This window comes from Narcine bancroftii, chromosome 1 (genome assembly GCF_036971445.1).
Source record: "Narcine bancroftii isolate sNarBan1 chromosome 1, sNarBan1.hap1, whole genome shotgun sequence".
Classification (NCBI taxonomy): Eukaryota; Metazoa; Chordata; class Chondrichthyes; order Torpediniformes; family Narcinidae; genus Narcine; species Narcine bancroftii.
The window spans coordinates 192,329,948-192,338,034 of NC_091469.1; the positions used below are offsets into that span (position 1 = coordinate 192,329,948).

The 8,087-nt window shown below is 48.5% G+C and overlaps 1 long non-coding RNA gene across 2 annotated transcripts in view; it reads right to left on the reverse strand.

Moving 5' to 3' along the window:
* The window catches only part of LOC138736460 (uncharacterized), a 37,345-nt gene extending 34,740 nt beyond the window's left edge, over positions 1-2,605 (reverse strand). For both annotated transcript variants that reach the window (XR_011340287.1, XR_011340288.1), the window contains exon 1: positions 2,540-2,605. This is a non-coding gene — a long non-coding RNA (uncharacterized lncRNA). The remainder of the gene's footprint in view (positions 1-2,539) is intronic.
* Positions 2,606-8,087: the final 5,482 nt, after the last annotated feature.

The window sequence follows — 8,087 nt, forward strand, 5'->3', positions numbered from 1 at the left end:
CAGAAAAACAAGCAAAATAAAAATTGATACATGTTCGAAAAAAAGTCTACACTAGGTCCCAACAAGCAACCCCATGTTTCATTCCCCCTCTTGTTATTCTGTAGTAGTTCCACAATTTTTTTCTCTCTCCCACATGTCCATCAAATTCTGTTGATTCTTTTGCCACTGATCTATAGCGGCCAATAAAGTTCCCAGCTCATCTTTGGGATGTCAGGGAGGAAATCAGACACCTGTAGAATCTAATGTGGTCAAAAGAAGAACATGAAAACACCTGAGGTCAGGATCGAGCCTGAGTGCTGATGCTGTGAGGCATCAGAGCTAATACAGGGCTGATGGTGCAAAAATCACTCCCCCTCCTCTCTGCACACAGGAGCTGACAGTTCTTCGTGGAATGGTACCCTGCTCCAGGAAACAGGACACCCAGGGACTCCCAGCTCCTCTGAACAAGGGAGGGATGAGCATGGAGTGGGGGAGGGGAGAGCACAGAGAGTACCCTGGATGCATCCCCCATCTCCCTGTACCCATCCCCTCTCCCTGTACCCTAGACCAATGCCCCTCTCCCAGTACCCTGGACCCATCCCCTCTCTCCCTGTACCCTAGACACGTCCACTCTCTCCCTCTACCCTGGACCCATCCCTCTCTCCCTGTACCCTAGACCAATGCCCCTCTCCCAGAACCCTGGACCCATCCCCTCTCTCCCTGTACCCTAGACACGTCCACTCTCTCCCTCTACCCTGGACCCATCCCTCTCTCCCTGTACCCTAGACTAATGCCCCTCTCCCAGTACCCTGCACCTATCCCCTCTCTCCCTGTACCCTAGACACGTCCACTCTCACCCTCTACCCTGGATCCATCCCCCTCTTCCTGTACCCATCTCCTCTCCCAATACCCTGGACCCATCCCTCTCTCCCTCTACCCTGGACACATCCCCTCTCCCTGTACCCTAGACCAATGCCTCTCTCCCTGTACCCTAGACCAATGCCTCTCTCCCTGTACCCTAGACCAATGCCTCTCTCCCTGTACCCTGGATCCATCCCCCTCTTCCTGTACCCATCCTCTCTCTCGCTGTACCCTTTACCTATCTTCTCTCTCGCTGTTGCCTGGACCCATCTCCCCCAACACTCTCAGTACCCTGTACCCATCACCCCCAACTCTTCCTGTATGCTAGATCCATCCCCTCTCTCCCTGTACCCTGGTCCCCTTTCCCCCTTCCCCCATACTCTCCCTGTACCCTGGACCCAACCCCCTCTCTTCCTGATGTTAGAGTTGGGTGTCCTACCTCTCCCATACCCTCTCTCCCTCTGCAGCTGTGAACCAAATGCTGATGGAAGATCTGACCAAAGGATTACTACCTTCTGAATTTTGGGTGTCAATCCCTAATATTTGCTCAGGACTTTTCCTGAACTCAAGGTGGAAAAGTTGTCCTCATTTCTCCTAGCTTTAATCACACCAGTGATTAAACTGCCAAAATGTTTGGCCTGGAAGTCAGCCTGAAGAAAACTGAGGTCCTCCATCAGCCAGCTCCCCACCATGACTACCAGCCCCCCCACATCTCCATCGGGCACACAAAACTCAAAACGGTCAACCAGTTTACCTATCTCGGCTGCACCATTTCATCAGATGCAAGGATCGACAATGAGATAGACAACAGACTCGCCAAGGCAAATAGCGCCTTTGGAAGACTACACAAAAGAGTCTGGAAAAACAACCAACTGAAAAACCTCACAAAGATAAGCGTATACAGAGCCGTTGTCATACCCACACTCCTGTTCGGCTCCGAATCATGGGTCCTCTACCGGCATCACCTACGGCTCCTAGAACGCTTCCACCAGCGTTGTCTCCGCTCCATCCTCAACATCCATTGGAGCGCTTTCATCCCTAACGTCGAAGTACTCGAGATGGCAGAGGTCGACAGCATCGAGTCCACGCTGCTGAAGATCCAGCTGCGCTGGATGGGTCACGTCTCCAGAATGGAGGACCATCGCCTTCCCAAGATCGTGTTATATGGCGAGCTCTCCACTGGCCACCGTGACAGAGATGCACCAAAGAAAAGGTACAAGGACTGCCTAAAGAAATCTCTTGGTGCCTGCCACATTGACCACCGCCAGTGGGCTGATCTCGCCTCAAACCGTGCATCTTGGTGCCTCACAGTTTGGCGGGCAGCAACCTCCTTTGAAGAAGACCGCAGAGCCCACCTCACTGACAAAAGGCAAAGGAGGAAAAACCCAACACCCAACCCCAACCAACCAATTTTCCCCTGCAGCCGCTGCAACCGTGTCTGCCTGTCCCGCATCGGACTTGTCAGCCACAAACGAGCCTGCAGCTGACGTGGACTTTTACCCCCTCCATAAATCTTTGTCCGCGAAGCCAAGCCAAAGAAAGAATCACACCAGTGGTAAAAATTGAAGTCCTGGTACTGTACATGGGACTTTGCACGGTTACATGGCGATTTGAAAGGGTCCAAGTGGATCAACCCGGTCAGAACCCAACGGGTCCCTGACCTGCCTAAGAGATGGTCAGGGAACCCAGTAAAACTTACCCGGGCGTCCTCCTCCGGCGATTTGAAAAGAGAAATGTCGGACCCGGTTACTCTGGTGACATCAGGGCTTAAATGCCTGCGTCATAGGGAAACCCCTGGCTGAGGTGCCACTGGTGCGGGGGAGGGGGGGGGGTCCACGATTGGGTGGAGAGAGGTTACTTCCGCGATCAGAGGGAGAGAGTTCGCTGCCACGATCGGGGGGCGGTGGGGGGGAGAGAAGTCACTGCCGCGATTAGGGGTGTGAGAGAGGCCATTGCCACGATCGGGGGAAGAGTGGGGGGCCGCGATCGGGGGGATAGAAGGCGTTGCAGCGATCAGGGGAGAGCAGGCAGCCGCGACATGCCGCTGCTGCGAACAGCGCTCCGGTTCGCGGCGATAGCTCAGTGCAGGAGTGCGGGAGCAATGGGTATCTTCCTTACCCATAATCCACCACACCAGCGGAACCGCTCTGGCGCTGGCAGAGGGGATATGACTGACCGGGTGTCAACTGACGGGGGTGGCACTTGCAGAGTGGTTCTAGCCACGTGGGGGATTATGAGTAAGGGCGACGGCCGGAGCTCCCGCATTGAGCTGTTGCTGCAAACTGGAGCGGCACGTAACGGCAACATCCAACCTCCCCCCATTCATGGCAGCAACATGTTGCTGGATGGGGGCAATTGACGGGGGGGGGGGGACGACACAGATGGGCATGGCATCTGATGGGGGTGGCAACTGAGTGGAGGGTGACAATTGACCGGGAGGGAGCTACTAACGGCTGGTGGGGGGTGAGACTGATGGCCTAGAGTCCCATAAGTGCGTGGCGCGTCACTCACTGCACCGTTGCAGGGATGGAATTCTCCTTCAACCATCAGGTTGGCAAATTATCAGGTAGGTCTGGCTGTGATTTTGAAAGGTGCATCCTGCACCCACGAGCCAGAAATTGCACCCAGGTCCCAGGAGGGCTACCCGGGTGCTGCAATTTGAAACCCCTTAGTTGTGTGGAGCAGCTCCCTGGACCTTTAACCGTGATATCTCTGTTCATTGGCTTTATCTTTGCTCAGTTGTTGTGCAGGCGAGATCAATGGAATAAATTATCGCTGCACCAGTGCTGTACTTTTGTACTGACCTTTTAATTGGGAAACCAAGAGGCTTGCAATGTATACACTGGAGATGTGCCCAGAATCCAAGTTCTCAGAATCTAAATTAAACCAATGCATCAGTTAACTGCAGATTTTTGCATTGTCACCAGTCACTTGAGAAACAGTTTTAAAATTGGCGTGTGGAGAGAACCAAGGGTGAGTTTGCTTTCACTCGGAAATTCTTTCTCTGGCTGCGTCTTACAAATTGCTTTGTGATTCTGGTTCTGCCTGGTCTGGTTACAAATCCACATCTCAACTTCTCAACGGTGTGAACTCATGCCTAGTAAAGTTCCTCTCCCAAATGGAGCAACTCCTAATGTTTGTAGTTGCACTGATAGGAAAAGGCATTTAAATATTTTTTTTAAATCTAAGCAATAGTGTGTGAAGCTGTTCGTTCTGTCCTCAGGGTGAAAATACTGTTGCCATCTCATCTGTTCCAAGTGGTGCATGTCTCCGTCTCACCACCAGAGGGCAGGTCCTCTGATCTGGCGACCCCTGTACTTAAATGACTTCTGCCACTGAACTCAAAAGTCCTAGTAATTTTAGAAAGTGTTTACACCAGTCTTCAATGTCTCAGGTTAACTCTTTCACAGCTGGATTTTATTAATAAAAACGTATTCCAACATTTTCGTTGGGTTTTACAAAATATGCCACCATATTGCTTCCATTCATGAACTTGTGTGTGGTTAAAACATCTGTTGCATTTGTACAGAATTGTTTGGTGCTGATCATATTACTGTACAGGTGCAGGGCATTTGTTGGAAGGGTCGACAGAGACAGGTTCATTATGGGAGGACACAGGGCTGCTGCTGCCTTGCTTTGTCTAGTCACTGTTTATGCAAGGTCTGGAGTGGCCAGTGGTGATTGTCCATCTCCTCTTTCCCGGACCCCTGCACCATCTCTCTGTAGTCAATGTTGCGTTAAAGTGTTGAAACATGCTTGCATGCATGTACACTTCTTTATCGACAGGGTAGGGGCTTAAAATCCACTGCCATTATGGGGGTTCTGAGTCACAGATCCTGTCACAGGTGGGGAGTGCTTGATGGGGAGTGGGCAGGGGACACTCCTTCTGCACTCGGCCTCCTCACACCTCTGTTAGCGAGTGCCAAGGTGGTTTGTGCCTTCCCACGTGCATCTTGTAAATTGGAGTGGATTTTATCCCGGCAGCTCCATGTGTCACTGGCTATTTCTCCATGATGAATCCTCTCTATTGTCCTAGAGACTGCTTAGTGTAATGCAGCTCCAAGGAGAATGGCTGCTACCGGAGTCTGGTATCAGGCATATGCCTAGCGAAGTGGTTGAGCATAATCGGACCCTTGATGTTGGTTGGGGAAAGGACACTGACGAAGGTGAGTCTGGCCTTCACCATCGTTGGTTTGCTTCCAGAATTTTGAAGTGCCTCCTGTACTTTGTCCATGGCTCTGAACATACAGGCCAGTGGCATCGCTTGTGCTCATTTGAGCTTGAGTTTGGTGCCAGGTTTGGTGCGCTGGTCTTTTTCTTGGGTGGTTAAAAACTGCACTGATACACCAAAGATCACAGTGAATGCCATCGTCTATGTTTGCCCTTGCTCAGATGTGGCTCAAAAATGTTAAAAGCTGATAAAAGAGCGGAGAAAGCTCTCACTGCCGTTTTCCAGTCTGCCGTCAGAGGATGGGAATGGAAGTTTGGCGCCACTCTGCATTTGTTTAAAAGGAAGTAAAGATAAATTAAATAACTGCAGTGCAATCGTTTTAACTCTGATGGTGGGATTATGATCAGAATCCATTCTGAGGGAGAGTACAAACCTTCCTTAAGACAGGTATTATTTAATCAACATGCAGTCAACGTTGGATTTGTTAAAGTTCAATGGCAATAATTATTTGAGGGAATAAGGAGGAAGATTAGTGAGGGCAGGGTATTTGAGGTAATGTTTATGGAGCTCAGCAAGACTATTGACAAAACCTCACACGTCGTCAAAGTCTGTGGAGAACAAAGGAGAGTGACAAATTGGATCCAAATCTGAAAAAAATGTCCATTTTTATTGCTTATTAGCAAATTGTAAATTCTCGTTCAAACTGAAAATTGAGAAAAGAGCAAAATTACCACAAAGCTGTCAGATTGTTGGGGAAAATTAGATTGGTTTTCTTAACATCTTTTACAAAGGAGGCTTCCCAACCTTACCTGGTGTGTCTTAAAAATGTCTTTTGTGTCATGTCCAAGAGGTGACCCAACAATAACAGCAGCAGCACGTAGTTTTCACAAAACCTTTTGAACAGAATCAAGTGTTCCAAGGCAGATCTGAAGATCATTAACAAAGGACATTTGACACCAAGTCATGTCTGGGGATACGAGGACATTTGGATAAGTAGATGATCTTAAAAGAGGGTTGATGCCTTGGAGAGCTGAAGATTCGAGCATCCGTGCTGGGGTTAGGAGAATTGGTATAACTAGCAAAGTTGAGTGAGTGCACTGATGTAAGAGTAGGGTAGGGCTGGAGAGAACTAAACAAACAGAGATGGAAGGGGATTACAGGCTAAACGGGGCTGCCAGAAGTAAAATTGAGCCATGGTTCTTTCACTGTCCCAAGATATCATAGAATTATTCCAAAGTAGGGTCATCATCCCCAGTGTTCTGGCCAATGCCCACTGCTCAACCTCCACCTCTCGAGAAAAGATTGTCTTACGATTATCATCACTTTGCTATTTGTGGGAGTTTGCTGTGCACTTGGTTGGCTGCTACTTTCCCAACATCACAAGCATAACAAGGCTTCAAGGGTATTGAATCAATCCAGAAGTGCTTTGCTGGTTTGAGATGTTATATAATGTGTGTTCAGGGTCCTGTGGGCAGGTCCATGAGTGGAGGAGGTGTGCAGGTACCAATCTCCCTAGTAATTATTAAGTATATCAATGGATACCTGCAGCTGCCTGTCAGCAAGGAGTTTGTACATACTCCCTATGTCCATGTGGGTTTCCTTCTGGTGATCCGGATTCCTTCCATCCTCTAAACATGTACAGGTCGTGTAGGTTAATTAGTCACATTGGTGTAATTGGGCAGTGCAGGCCTGTGGGCCGGAAAGGCCTGTTAATGTGCTACATCTCTAAATCAATACTTTATTTTAAAAGATCTCAAATTTAAATTCCTTCCACTGTCCCTGGGGATGATGCAGGGCTTGGAGGCTCCCATTTAAGGTGTACATGTACCATACAGGTCAGGAAAGAGTTAATCCCTTCTACAACTTTAAAATAAAGGATACAGTTGTTACAGGGAGCTGCCCATCTGTCACCTAAATAGCTCTGTAACTACTGAGTGAACTGGTAAGGGATGTTCCCTGACATTAAAACTCCATTAGAACAAAAAAAATGGCCCAGAAAATGCTCCCTCCTGTCAAACCAGACTTACTCACAAAGATATCTGCTTCTGAGTTCTCAATGCAGCAGCAATCAGACTGAAGCCCTGTACTTACCCTCAGCCCCAGGACACTGTGTTCTGTGCTTTCCAAGTCGGATTACTTTTGGAAATTCATACATCACATTTGTTAGCCTTACCTTTCCTTTTCTTTCATTCTGAATTCAGCCAGTCACCAGATTAACTCCCGACTGATCACAATATGTAATTGTTCAACTAGAAATTCCAGAATGTTTTCTGGGCCAAATAGTGTCATTCACCAGCCGCACCTCCCATCTCTTCACCTCCAGCCCGAACCCCACCACAATCCCAGCACTCAACCTTGCTGTCTAGATGTGAGCAGGTTTAAGCTCTGTGCTAGTTATCCCAGGGACACTTCCCAGAGTAGGTGTGTGTTGGTGTGCCTGTGCCATTCAGATGAGATGCGATGAGACATAATATCCAGCTGTTCTTCCTCATGGCATTGCTGCATGATGTGTGTAAGTTCAACTTTTCTGTTGGTGGATTCCCATGTCAGAATGTCACTAAAGGGTTATGCTGTCAGGGTTGGTGCTGTTGAGATCTGCTTGTTTGGTGGTGTGACTTGGGAGCTTGTTGTGAAGATATGTGCTGGTGGAACCACTCTACCCAGATGTTTTCTGCAAGGACTATTGCCTAGACTATTGACAGGTCCTAGTAGTCTAGGCATAGGCTCCAAACTTTGTTGTCCACATGTTTCCGATGGGACCTTGTTTCCAGAAGTTTAGCAAAGGCTTCCAGCTATCCGATGAGGCTTCACTGCCCAGAGGTATCCCAGTGAAATCTTGGTCCAGGGTGTGCAGATGATCTGGTGCCTATTTAAGAACTTGTGATCCTGAACTATGTTTAATTAACACATTCCAAAGCTACAGGGGATGGTATTGTAGAAAATAAATATACAATAAAAGTAAAAAAAAAAAGGAAAGTGATCAGGACTGATGTGAAGGCTTACTTCAAAGGATGGATCAATCAGTCTTCTTGTTGCATCATTCTGTGAACCATTAAGTGACAGCTGATGGTGAGAC